Source organism: Symphalangus syndactylus, chromosome 6 (genome assembly GCF_028878055.3).
Source record: "Symphalangus syndactylus isolate Jambi chromosome 6, NHGRI_mSymSyn1-v2.1_pri, whole genome shotgun sequence".
Lineage (NCBI taxonomy): Eukaryota > Metazoa > Chordata > Mammalia > Primates > Hylobatidae > Symphalangus > Symphalangus syndactylus.
The window spans coordinates 86376845-86391680 of NC_072428.2; the positions used below are offsets into that span (position 1 = coordinate 86376845).

The 14836-nt window shown below is 34.0% G+C and overlaps 1 protein-coding gene and 1 long non-coding RNA gene across 3 annotated transcripts in view; one reads left to right on the forward strand and one right to left on the reverse strand.

The window, feature by feature from the left end:
* SEMA3E (semaphorin 3E) overlaps positions 1–14836 on the forward strand; it is a 277698-nt gene that overhangs the window by 77663 nt on the left and 185199 nt on the right. The gene's annotated exons all lie outside the window — the stretch shown is intronic.
* The window catches only part of LOC134737027 (uncharacterized), a 163873-nt gene that overhangs the window by 67245 nt on the left and 81792 nt on the right, over positions 1–14836 (reverse strand). The window contains exon 2 of the long non-coding RNA XR_010121550.1: positions 6120–6278. This is a non-coding gene — a long non-coding RNA (uncharacterized lncRNA). The remainder of the gene's footprint in view (positions 1–6119; positions 6279–14836) is intronic.

The following is a 14836-nucleotide window of genomic DNA, read 5'->3' on the forward strand; positions in this document are numbered from 1 at the left end:
CCAGTTAGAATGGCCATCATTAAAAAAATCAGGAAACAACAGGTGCTGGAGAGGATGTGGAGAAATAGGAACACTTTTACACTGTTGGTGGGACTGTAAACTAGTTCAACCATTGTGGAAGTCAGTGTGGCGATTCCTCAGGGATCTAGAACTAGAAATACCATTTGACCCAGCCATCCCATTACTGGGTATATACCCAAAGGACTATAAATCATGCTGCTATAAAGACACATGCACACGTATGTTTATTGCGGCACTATTCACAATAGCAAAGACTTGGAACCAACCCAAATGTCCAACAACGATAGACTGGATTAAGAAAATGTGGCACATATACACCATGGAATACTATGCAGCCATAAAAAATGATGAGTTCGTGTCCTTTGTAGGGACATGGATGAAACTGGAAAACATCATTCTCAGTAAACTATCGCAAGGACAAAAAACCAAACACCGCATGTTCTCACTCATAGGTGGGAATTGAACAATGAGAACTCATGGACACAGGAAGGGGAACATCACGCTCCGGGGACTGTTGTGGGGTGGGGGGAGGGGGGAGGGACAGCATTAGGAGATACACCTAATGCTAAATGACGAGTTAATGGGTGCAGGAAATCAACATGGCACATGGATACATATGTAACAAACCTGCACATTGTGCACATGTACCCTAAAACCCTAAAGTATAATAAAATAAAAAAAAAGAAATGCTACTACTTTAATAAGTTTGTTAATTTCATATCTTGCAACTTTACTGAATTCATTTTTCAGATCTAGGAGGTTTTTTTGGTGAAATCTTTAGGTTATTCTAGATATAAGACCATATCAACAGCAAAGAAGAATAACTTGACTTCCTTTTTTCCAATCTAGATCCCTTTTGTTGTTGTTGTTGTCCTCTTGTCTATTGCTCTAAGACTTTTAGTACTATGTTGACTAGGAAGAGTAAAAGAGGGCATCCTTGTCTTGTTCCGGTTCTTAGAGAAAAAGGTTTTCAGCTTTTTTCTCATTCTGTAAGATATTAGCTGTGGATTTGTCATAATGTGACTTTATTATGTTGAGGCATGTTTCTTCTTTGCTTAGTTTTTGAGAGTATCATGAAGAAATGTTGAATCTTATTAAATACTTCTGCTGTGTCTACTGAGATGAGCATGGCTTTTGTGCTTCATTCTACTGATGTTATTATGATCATTGATTTGCGTATGTTAATCCATCCTTGCATCCTTGGGATAAATCATGTTTGATCATGGTGTACTATATTTTTTATTTGCTGCTGGATTCATTTTTCTAGTGTTTTGTTGAGAGTTTTTGTATCTACATTCATCAGGAATATTGGCCTGCAGATTTTTGTTGTTGTTGACTCCTTGCTGGTTTTGTCATCAGGGTGATGTTGGCCTCTTAGAATGAGTTAGGGAGAATACCTTCCTCTTCAATGTTTCAGAATAGTTTAGGGAAACATGGGTTAGTTCTTTACCCATTTGATAGAATTTGGCAGTGGAGCCATTAAGTCCTCAACTTTTGTTGGCAGATGTTTTATTACTTATTCAATCTTACTGCTCATTATTGGTCTTTTCAGATTTTCTGTTTCATCCTGATTCAATCTTCGTAGACTGGTAGATGTATCCAGGAATTTATCTATTTCTTCTAGGTTTCCGGTTTGTTAGTATGTAGGTTGCTCATAATAATCCCTTATGATCTTCTGTATTTGTTGTATCAGTTGCAGTGTAACTTTATTGTTTTCTATTTATTGGAGTTTTCTTTTTTTCTTGATTAGACTAGCAGTTTATCAATTTTGTTTATCCTTTCAAAAAACAACTTTTTATTTCATTGATTCTTTGTATATTTCACTTTCTATTTTGTTTAGTTCTGCTCTGATCTTTATTATTTCTTTCCTTCTAATTTGAGGTTTGGTTTAATATTGCTTTTTTAGTTCTTTGAGGTGCACTGTTAGATTGTTTATTCGAAATCATTGTACTTTTTTGATGTAGACATTTATTGTTATAAACTGCTCCCTTAGCACTAGTTTTGCTTTATTCCATAGCTTTTTGTATATTATGTTTCAGGATCCATTTGTTTCAATAATATTTAAAAAAATTAAAGTTTTTTCTTTGAATCAATGGTCATTCAGGAGCATGTTGTTTAATTTCCATGTATTTGTAAAATTTGCAAAGTTCTTCTTGTTTCTGACTTCTGGTGTTATTCCATTTTGATCTCAGAAGATACTTGATATGATTCCAATTTTAAGAAAATTTGTTGACACTTGCTCTATGTTCTAACATATGGCCTATCCTGTGGAATGTTTCATGTGCTGATAGAATGTATATTTTGTAGCTGTTGGATGAAATATCTGTGAATGTCGGCTTGGTTCATTTGGTTAAAAGTAGTTTTAATCCAAAGTTAATTGTTAATTTTCTGTCTAGTCTGTCTAAGGTTGAGAGTGAGGTGTTGAAGTCCCCAAAGTTTATTGTATTAGAGTCTATCTCTCCCTTCATCTATTATTTGTTTTATATATCTAGATGCTCTACCGTTGGGCACATATACGTTTAGGATTTTTACATCCTCTAGCTGAATTCATTCCTTTGTCACTATATAATGGGTTTCTTCGTCTATTTTTACTGGTTTCTGATGTAAAATCTGCTTTATCTGAGTAAGCAAAGCTACTCTTGCTTGCTTCTTGTTTCTGTTTGTATGGAATATCTGTTTCTATCCTTTTGCTTTTTTTCTATATGTATCTGGAGAGATGAAGTAAATTGCTTGAAGGCAGTCATTCTTTTTTCACTCATACAGTTTATACCTTTTAGGTGGAAAACTTGTATGTTTACATTAAAGCTTATTCTTGACATATGAGAGTTTATTCTTGTCATTTTATGAATTGATTTTTGTTGATTTATATGTCCTTTGTTCCTTCTTTCTCTCTTCTTATCATTGCGGTTTGGCGGTTTCATGTAGTGGTAATATTTGAGTCCTTTCTATTTCTTATTTGTGTGTTTGCTCTGGCAGTGGATTTTATACTTTCATGTGGTTTCATGTTGGTGGATATCATTCTTTAGCTTCCAGATTATGTTCTTAAGGGGGAAAGTAATTTTTCAAAACATGTTAAAATTTAGAAAAGTTAAGTATGTTGGGGCAAATGACACTAGCAACATAGACTAGGAGATTACCATTTAGGTTTAATGGCATGAGATTGTTTTGGACCTACAGGCTGAAAGTAAACCAGTATTTCACTACTCTTGGAGGGAAAAAAAGCCAAATACCATATTAGGTCATATTAAAAATTGTTTATTATAATGGGGCCAAGAGTTAAAATATGTGAACTACTCTGAAATAGTAATCTCACATATGAAAATAGAAAACATGAGTAAATCCAAGAGTCAATCATTGATTATAAGGTTGCAATAACAGCACACAAGAAAGGGTTAAAAGAGTTTGATATGTTTAGTGCAAAAGAATGGAAACATTGGGCTGGGTGCAGTGGCTCATGCCTGTAATTCCAGCACTCTGGGAGGCCGAAGCAGGCAGATCACAAGGTCAGGAGATCGATACAATCCTGACTAGCACAGTGAAACCCCATCTCTACTAAAAATACAAAAAAAAAAAAAAAATTGCCAGGTGTGGTGACGGCCACCTGTAGTCATAGCTACTCAGGAGGCTGAGGCAGGAGAATGACATGAACCCAGGAGGCGGAGCTTGCAGTGAGCCCACATAGTGCCACTGCACTCCAGCCTGGGCAACAGAGCGAGACTCCATCTCAAAAAAAAAAACAAAAGAGTGGAAACATTGGTAAGTAAGGAAGTGTATAAATTATATACAATTTTTATATGTGTTGCAAAATTGAATGATGATAAGATTTATAATTCTATTAAAAGGACTTTTTAAAAGAAATAAATTAAGAAGCTGTCTTGTGATGGCAAAAGTAGGAACTTCTTTGCCAATAAGATAAAATGCAAGAATTCCAAAGAAGGTCATAAAATTTTCACCCTTAGAAAACGGAAAAAACATGTATAGCTGTTTTTCTGGACAATGTAGTTATTCTGTAGCCTTTGGTCAAAGAAGCTGTAGCAGAAACACCCTCAAGTCCCTTCTAAGAAACAATTTTTAAGTTTGTATATTATATATTCTGAATACTCCATCTACAAATTGATAAAAGATCAGAAAGCACATTAAATCTTCATACATTTACTATTAATTCAAGGATATATTCTGAATGCATAATACTTTTTAAGTTCTGGTTTTTAAGTTCCAGGATATATGTGCAGAATGTGCAGGTTTGTTCCATAGGTATACATGTGCCATGGTGGTTTCTTGCACCTATTGACCCATCCTCTAAGTTCCCTCCCCTTGTTCCCCATCCCTCAATAGGCCCTGGTGCGTGTTGTTCCCCTCCCTGTGTCCATGTATTCTCATTGTTCAACTCCTACTTACGAGTGAGAACATGTGGTGTTTGGTTTTCTGTTTCTGTGTTAGTTTGCTAGGATGATGGCTTCTAGCTTCATCCATGTCCCTGCAAAGAACATGATCTCATTGTTTTTTTGTGGCTGCATAGTATTCCATGGTGTATATGTACCACATTTTCTTTATCTTTCTTTATCTTCAACTTCTTCTTGGTTTAGTCTTGGGAGGGTGTATGTGTCTAGGAATTTATCCATTTCCTCTAGATTTTCTAGTTTATTTGCGTAGAGGTGTTTATAGTATTCTCTGATAGTAGTTTATATTTCTCTGGGATCAGTGGTGATATCCCCTTTATCGTTTTTTATTGTGTCTGATTCTTCTCTCTTTTCTTCTTCATTAGTCTGGCTAGTGGTCTACCTATTTTGTTAATTTTTTCAAAAAACCAGCACCTGGATTCATTGATTTTTTGGAGGGTTTTTCATGTCTCTGTCTCCTTCCATAAAACTTTAAAAACCCATCATTACTTTCTTCTTTAAAAAATTATTTGTATCTTTTTTTTAGCCAACTATATAATTGTCATCTTTCCTATTACAACATTCCTGAACACATATTTTGAACAATCAATGTAAGTCAGATACCAAGTCAGGTCTTAAAGTTATAGAAGTTAAAAAAACAGGTAAGTTTATACTCCCGTGTATCTGACAGCTAGCTGGGAGAAAGAGTGATTGCGTAAATGATTAATTTAACTGTTAGCAACAACAGTGACTAAAGAGCAAAATGTTTACTAAAATATTTTAGTAAAGATTAGGGTAATGTATTGATGGAAGACTTTTTAAAATATACTAACAACAATACAAAATAGACAATACTGACACAGTAAAACTTGGCCATGGCATTCAAGGAATGTGTTTTCAAGATTTTTTTCTTTTTTGATACAGACTCTCACTCTGTCACCTTGGCTGGAGTGCAATGGCGTGATCTCAGTTCACTGCAACCTCCACCTCCCAAGTTCAAGTGATTCTCCTGTCTCAGCCTCCGGAGTAGCTGGGCTAACAGGCATGCGCCACCAAGCCCGGCTAATTTTTGTGTTTTTAATAGAGACAGAGTTTCATGTTTTTAATTTCTTGCAGAACAGTTATCCTGCAAATTATGCTTAATATTAAAAAATGATTTTATTTGCAAAATATGTTTTGAAAGGCTATGTAAAACAATGGCTTTTTAGAGAGAGTGAGTTCACTGCCCATTTGGATATAATATTTTAATCCTCCATGTTATTACATTTCCATTATCGGCTTCTATATGGAATTCTAGGAAGTTTGACAGCTCTTATTTGGCAGCTATCTGCATGTACAATCGGTTGAACTGGCTGAGAAATGGAGAAATGGTCAATTTAGTTGAAATGTTTTCATATAAAATTTAAAATTGATTAATTATATTTATTTTTTGGTGAAGTGAATTGTAGGCACCAATTCACACAGGTATTAAATAGGAGTGGATCAACAGCTTTGACTCCTATGGGCAGGAGGAAGATTAATGGAAAGAGTCTAAGTTTAGAGAAAGGAAGGCTAAATGGAGAGGAGAGAATCATTTTTAACAGCCATATATTTATATTTTCATATGACTCAATATTTATGAAAAATTTAAAAAATAACTCATTGAAGTTTCTTGGAGGCAGGTGGAATAAAGGCAGACTAACACATTTGGATTGAAGGCATAAGAGCAGGGACACTCACCTTTGGCATGCATCAGAACATTGATACAACCCAGCATGCTGGGCCCCACTCCAAAGTTTCCGATTAAGTAGGTCTGGGATAAAACTCCAAAACTTGCATTTCTAATAAATCCCTAGTAGCTGCTGCTGCTGCTGCTGCTGTTGCTGGTCCAGAGACCACCTGTGAGAGGCATTAACATAGAGTATGTCTGGTTAAAAGTAGCAGCATTTGAATACAAAAGGTCATCAGAACAATAAAAGCAATAATACTAACAGTAGTGGCAGAGGTAAAGCAATGGCAAAATAATAAGCTACAGAGAAATGTATTTTGTTGAATGCTATGTCTCATAGCCACAGTCCTTCTGCCTTTAAGTGACCATGTTCTATTACAGGTGATAATCATGACACCATAAGCTGCACGAGGCCAGAGACTTTGTCTGTGTTGATCAATGCTGTATCTGTGATAACCTTCTTGATTGCATAGTTTGCTCAATCCACAGGCTGGCCAATGATTAGATCCTGAGTCTCAGGAATCTGAACTGATAGGCAGAAACAGAGGATGCCTGTCTACAGTACACACTGGAACTATGAAGTGAATGAGTAAATGGGTTCAGCCAAAATCATGAGACAGTGAAAATTATGAGTAAACAAGGGAGTCGGTAGTAGAGAGAATAGAGCTGAGAGGATACAACAACATCCTTGAAGGCAACTGGTCTGTTTCAGATGACTTTCCTGTGCCACTGAAGGTAGCTTTATTTTGTTTCCTCTTGGGATCCTTCTGAGATTTTTCAGTATCTGCACAATAACTCTTACCTCTCTCTCCTTTTTTGGAGATAGATTGGATATGATTCTTCTTCATGCTACTAAAAAGCCCAGGCTAGGACTTAAAGACTTATTTCCTTGGAATAATTTGCAAACAGCCACTTGTAAAGGTCTTAGAAGCCAGGTTCAATTAAAACCAAATTTCCTCTGCCACAGAGGAACAGGCTGCCTAAGAAAGTTTCTCTGGGATAAAGATATCCTGCTTTAACTGTCCATGTCTGCCAATTTCAGGGAATAGCTAGGGGAGGATATTACTTTCTAAGATAGCACTCTTGCTATAGTGGTTCCATCACACATTCAACTGAAAAAAAATAAATTAATTAAAAGGAAATTCGGAAAACCTTCCTATGGCTGCCAGTATCTGTAGCCCTGAAAGTATATCTGGGATTCTGAGTGCCTCTTGGCAGGAGCCAGAGCTAGGTGGGAAAAGATATTGACTCTCAATTACATTATACAAATTCAGTTTATAGTCAATGTTGGAAAATATCAGGACTTTTTCTATTTTCAAGTTGAAACTCTCAACTGAAAAAAATCACAAAAAAATGCAAAAGTATCTCTGTAACCAAAAATCATCCTTCAAGGTAAAGTTTTCCATTTTAAATTAAGGTTAAGAAAACTCTGTGCTTTTAGATTTAAAGAAATCTTTGTCAAATGTTTCCTTTGAAAGGTTTTCATTTCAAATATATATATCCAATTGAACTAAAATGTCAGACTTATGAATATGCTGGGTTATCTTTTGGCATTGTATTTTACATATTGTGTACATAAGAATCTGATATAAGCCATTGAATACATGCCCCCTCCAAATCAATAGTGAGTTTAGTGGGGATTTCATGTCTGATTTTCTTTCAAAAGGGCTTCTGTGGCCAAAAACTCTTTGAAAACTCAATCTTTAGATATTGTGTAGTATACTTTCACACTCATCTAAACTAAAAAGTCTGATTTTCAAGATTTCTATGTGTTAACTATAAAATTAGTGATGCTACTGATATGAGTAATAGGATATCTTAAAATATCATTTTCGTTAGCATATTGTTAAAATACTTACCTCAAATGAATAGACTAACTTTTAAAGTCAGTTTGTCATCATGCAGCTACAGGTAAGATTGACATACAATTTTCAAAGTGAGTTGAAAATGCTATCAGCTGGTTACTATGAGAGCGCATGAGATTATGTAATAGGGTACTCTTGAAAAGGGCAGATGCTTAAAAAAAGCAGCTTAACTCAAAGCAGCCATTGATTCCTTGAGGGCAGGGTGTTAAGAACAAAGTTGTCTGCCAGAGGAAAGAATATGATTAGGGATTAGGAGGCAGGCAAAAAACAGGAAAGAGAAAATTGAAGTGTTTGCAAAAAACTGAAGTCTACAGTGAAATTATTTTGGAAGGAAGATAGATTTCTAAGGGAATCAGGAGAACTCTATGGGAAACATTTTATTGCACATGGAGAATAGAAAGATGAATAATTTTTCACTTGAATAAACTCATGTATTAATTTGTGGAAAACTAAATCTCACTTAAAACAGATGATAATAGAGATCAAGGTGCGTTTTCATATCCTTCATGTTGAAAAACCGTGACTAACTCTCATTAACTTATTTTCACATTGGCAATATTGTGCACAATTTGATAAATACAAATTCCTGAAAACCTGTTTTTTGAATTCTGTTAGAACATTTGTACTTTCTTAGCACTATTAATGGACGCAGTAAAAGGGCACTAACATTTCCATGATCATATATTATAATGTCTTCAGGATTTCTAAATTAGTAAATTCCAGGAAATTGAATCATAGTTTATAATTTTTTTAAACTATGCTTTGGAAGGCAGTGTTATATAATTGACAAAATAAGTTTACCCCAATCCATATGTTTGAAAATCTGTTACACACTTTATAAAGATATTTAGCATGAAAGTTTAAAAAGTATAAGTATGATAACCTCTACTCAAAGAAATCTTCTGAAAAATTATTTTCTGATGTGCAAAGTTCATTGGCACCTAGATCATACAGTTTATTAAAAATGGAGAGTATTTTTAAAGGATTTTTAAGACTAAAATATCATCTCATATAAATGTTAAGTAAACATTTGTCAAAATTTATTTAGCTTACTAATTAAAGAGAAAGCTAGTAAGATGATATGATCAGTTCAAAGGAGAATTCTAAGAACCACACATGCATAGGAAATAAGGAATTTTGAAATGAATTTACAAATAGATGCAAAACGTATCTATCCACAAGGCAATAATAAATTTTATATAATCACACAAAATTTATCTGAATTTCTATGGATAAGAATATTAGCATTATCAGTTTTCATCATGAAAAGCAGTTAAAGGAGCTGGACAAGACACCACTATTTTTTTTTTTTTTAAACAACTGTTTTGTTTAGAGCAGTTTTAGGTTCACAGCAAAATTAAGAGGAAGATATGGAGATTTCTCATATACTCCCTGCCCCTACACATGCGTAGCCTCCCCTCTTATCAATATTCTTCATCAGAGTTGTACATTTGTTAAAATTGATGAACCTACATTGACACATCAATGACACCCAAAGTTCATAGTTTACATTAGGGTTCACTCTTGCTGGTGTATATTCGGTGAGTTTGGACAAATGCATGATGACGTGTATCCATCGTGTTAGTGTCATATAGAGTATTTTCACTTCCCTAAACGTCCTCTTTTGTCCATTTATTCATCCCCAGCCCGACCACCACTAGTCCCTGGCAACTATAGATCTTTTTATTGTGTTCTTTGTTTTGCCTTTCCCAAAATGCCATATAGTTGGAATCACACAGTGTGTAGTCTTTTCAGATTGGCTTCTTTCACATGCACTTAAGGTTCCTCCATGTGTTTTCATGCCTTCATAGGTTTGTGGTTGTTGCTGTTGTTTGGTAACATTCTATTGTCAGGATGCAGCATAGTTATTTTATCCACTCATCTACTGAAGGATATTTTGATTGTTTCCAAGTTTTAGCAATTCTGAATACACCTATAAACATTAGTGTGCAAGGTTTTGTGTGGATATACATTTTCAACTCCTTTGTGTAAATACCAAGGAGTGCAATTGCTGGATTGTACTGTAAGAATGTGTTTAGTTTTGTAAGGAACTGCCAAATTGTCGTCCAAAGTGGCTGTCTGATTTTGCCTTCCCACCGACAATGAATTAGATTTCCTGTTGCTTCACATCCTCACCAGCATTTGGTATTGTCACTGCTCTGGATTTTGGCCATTCTAAGAGGTGTGTAGCAGTATCCTATTGTTTCAATTTGCATTTCCCTAGTGACAGATGATATTGAGCATCTTTTCGTTTGCTTATTTGTCATCTGAATACCTTCTTCTGTAAGATGTCTGACACTACTATTTTTTCTCCTGTTTTAAAAGTGTTATTTCCTGACAGAAATAATAAATTTAGAATCTTAAAACAAATATGGATATAACAAAACATTTAAGATGACTTCCATTACAGATTACTTTTTATGGTTGCACAATGCTAGAGCCTTGTATATATCACCTTTCAATGCTGTCAAATACCATTTGTTAAAGCTATCCTTCTACAGAAGAAGAAACCAAGGCTCAAGCAGGTAACTTTGATGAACTCCTGCAAAGATTTGGACTTGTTCTCAGCTCCAAGTCCAATACTGTTCCTGCTACATCAAAATCGATCCAGTCAAAGATGAGCACCAATTATTGGTGCTTTATTTATAATTAATAAAACACAAAAATGGGCTTTAATCTTCAACCAACAATGTAGCTGGTTAAAATTTTACTCTATTTGAAATGTATGGACTGAAAAAGGTCAAAAAACATCATTTTCAATTGGTGAGTTAGCTAGAGTTAGCCATTTAGGGAAAGCAAAAAGGGGAGCCAAATTTAAATCTTATATTTGATTTATATTTCTTTTTTCACTAAAATATTTGTATTTGTTAAAAATTTGATTTTTGTAGTGATATGACACACTATTAGTTATTCCTAATGACACTTAAGGTAGGAGTTTTAATCTTTCAATATTAGGTTGTTAAAGTAGAAGGTTTATTATCTCATTTTATTGTGGTTTGTCCTTGTAGCCCTGCTTCTCAGCCATATTTTTATTAAAATGTACTAAAATAGTTGGTTCATATCTGAAATGCAACCATAATTTTAAACATGCAACTGGAATACATCTTTGCTGATATTAATAGCTCTATTATTTTCTTCTTCATAATTTGACAACTGTACTTTTCGAAAAATGGATGTTTATTTCTGTTTTCCTCCTGAAATGACACAGTTTAAATTTTAAGGGGAAATTACTAAATAAATGTTTTTTAAGCAATCCTGTATTTGTCTTTTGAAACCAAATACCAGTAGCACAGTAGACCACAAAATTATTGAGTAAAACCTTGGTGCCAGTTCCTATAAATTCAAACAATATGAAAAATGTGCATTTTGAAAAATCAAGGCTGGTATGTTTTTCACATACATAATTATTTGAATCATTGCTCATGGCGAAGTGGCAGAATATGGCATCTTTGGTGATTTCTTCAAATCTTTGTCTTTAAAAATATATATATATCTCTAGTTATCTCAAAGCTTTGCCCCACCATTTACTGAAATTGTTTACTACATTGTATCTCCTCTCCCAGATTGTTAAATTACAAATATTATGAAAGCTATTATTAGGAATATATGTTACACAACAAATCAATGGATAACTTAATTGGAAAAGGTCCTCAAATGTTTCCTATAACCTGGGTACACAGAAGGAACATTTATCCTTCTGGATCATGTTCAGATAGAAAAGCCATTGTACTGGGTTTTACAGCGTTTTGGGGCATATGTGCAAACGAGAAGCTAATTATTTTGGAAGCCTATTGTGTACATTTTGCACAAAGTGCTAATGTCTTATACCTAGGAATAAAACTGAAGTTTGCTTCCTACCTTCTTCCAAGTATAATTCTTAGAGCAATTCTTAGAGGAATGCACATTGTGCTAGCTTGCTGTTAGGCTGAAGTCGAGACATAAGCTGCTGATAATAGTAATCTCATTCTTCTAAAGAATCAGTAGGAAGTAGGAATATATTTTCTTTGTGTAATTGTTAGCATCTTTACTGACATAGAGTTAAATTCATTGTTTTAATTGATAAAAACCTGTGAAATGATTTTTTGAATACCTTGTCAAATATGCTTTGTTTCAAATAACTAATATTAGTTTAAAATATTAATGAAAAGAACTTTGGTAACTGGTTTTCCTAATACTTAATGAATACTGTTTAATACTTTTACATTGGAAATAATGAACACTGAAATGTTTATAATGTGAATTAAAATTAATTTTAGTTGTTTTACCATAATAAGAGCATTGATTAAAATAAAATCCTATTTTGATGTGCTTTAAGTAGTTTGAATTATTGATCAATATTTATGTTGATACTTATTTTTAATATGCATAATTTTTATTTTATATATTTTTATAGATTCATATAAATTCCTTTTATCTGTACAGTAAAAATTAGTAAGGTTCATTTTAATGCCAAAGAATTTAATTGAAGAAATATTATAAATATACTTGTTACATAAATTTAGTAATAAAAAGAATATTCACTTTTAAATAAAATACTTTGACATAAGACTTTTGATCTTCAAAATATTATATTCCTTACATTTATTCAGTAATTTATAAACTCTGTAAATGTCTTAATTGGTTTATGCTGCTATAACAAAATACCTGAGACTGGGTAATTTATAAAGAACATGAATTTGTTTCTTAGTTCTGGAGGCTGGAAGTCAAAGATCAAACTCTGGCAGGTTTGGTGTCTGGTAAGATCCTAGTCTTTGCTTCTGAGATGGTGCCTTGAACACTGTGTCCTCACATGTCCAAGGTGAGGATGGAAAGGTAAAAGGGCCAGAAAGGGCCTGACTAGTCTCCTCCAGCCCTTTTATAAGGCTCGAATCCTTTCATGAGGGCAGAACCCTCATGACCTAATCACATCCCAATGACCATACCTCTTAATACTGTTTCACTGGGGATTAAGTTTCAACATAAGTTTTGGAGAGGACACAAACATTCAAGCTGTAGCAGTAAACTAATTCCTAAGTCAGATTATAAATTTGCATCTTATAATAATTTACTTGAGATCCCCAGATGGCATTCGACAACATTATGGCATGCCTGCTACTTGTACCTACAAATGCTTCCACTGTTTATACTGTATTAAACAAGATACAGTCATTAAAACTGACAACTTGTTCCCTGCCCCCTCAGTGTCTAGATCTTTTTCTAAACACAATTTTCTCATGAAATGTAACATACATGATAGCATGAATCATTGTCTGTTTTGTTCACTAATGTATTATGACTCTTAAAACGACCTGGCATTTAATAAGGGGCTCCATATATAGCTATTGAATGAATGACTAATACTAGCAGTAGGCATTTATTGTTGATAATACAGGTTATTTGCATGGACATATGTAATATCCGTGCAAAGTCCTTGGCAACCTGGAAAGCACATTTTCCAAAGATGTATGCTAAAGTATTATCAATAGTTATCTCAAAAAGTGAAGATAAGTGCAGGGAGTGGAGGGAGAATATCCTTTTTAAAAAACAATTTCATGTTACCTACATGAAAATCAGTATGTTTGTGAACATATAAAAACATATATGTTCATAAATATATAATGTAAACATATAAATGTTTATGAACATTTCCTGTTATACTGGAAAGAGAACAGAGAAAATGCAGTTAGTGCTTTCTCATTTATTAGAATTTGGATTAAGGGCAATTATAGGGAGCAAAAACAGAAGTTAAAAAGTATACAGTTTGAAAAAGAGGATGTCAGAGAAAATGCTGGAGGTATAGCATAGACCCTCTCTGTGTGGAAATTCCTTAGTAAGGTCTCCACATTCTTAGTTCTTAAATGTCCATGGATGAGCGGATTATAATGAGCTGACCCGTGCTACCAAGCATGAATTTGAATCAAGGAACAGCAAATAGAATTTGCCAAAGTATAAAATAAATTACCATGTTCAGAGAAAAAAATTAGAAGGCATCGTGAAGATGCCAAACAGATCCGATTTTTAGAAAGAATTAAGCTGGAGTATTTCTAGGTACCTTTTATCTCCAAATATTATGAGTCAATTGATTTGCTGATTTGTAACAAGACGGGCAAATCGCAATCACACTTTACATCAACTTCTTTAAGCCTCATTGTAGACATGGAAAATATGTTTGCCTCTAGTGGGAGAAAGTCGTAGATGAATAGCAAAGAGAGTAGGAATAATTCAGGATGTGACAATTCTATCTAATAAAACACATACTTTTATCTTTATGGTGAGATATTAAATGCTGTGACTTCTACCATGTGCTTTATTTTTTAAGCCTATTTAAATGGGAGAAAGAAAAAAGTAACACATCAATTCAACATTTAAAAAATAGATTTAGGGGCATAAATGCAGTTGTGTTACACCCATATATTATGTACTGGTGAAGTCTGGGACACTTCAACTTTTTGATGCAGAAAGCAAACTAGCATTAGATGGATTTACTTCTATATCTCAGGTCAGGGCGAATTTTTATTTTTTATTTTTTGGTAAATGAATTTTTGGTCTACAATAAATAATAGTAAGAAAAGTGGTACTTAGTGAAATTCAAGACTGCACCTATTCTCTAGAATGAATAATTCCTGCACTTATAGTTAAATTGTTTCTATTAAATGGAATTGTTTCTATGAAAAGCGCAAGTCTTTTTTTCATTTTATTTATTTAATTAATTTATTTATTTATTTATTTTGAGACGGAGTCTCACTCTGTCACCCAGGCTGGAGTGCAGTGGCCCGATCTCGGTTCACTGCAAGCTCCACCTCCCTGGTTCACACCATTCTCCTGCCTCAACCTCCCTAATAGCTGGGACTACAGGTGCCTGCCACCACGCCAGGCTAATTTTT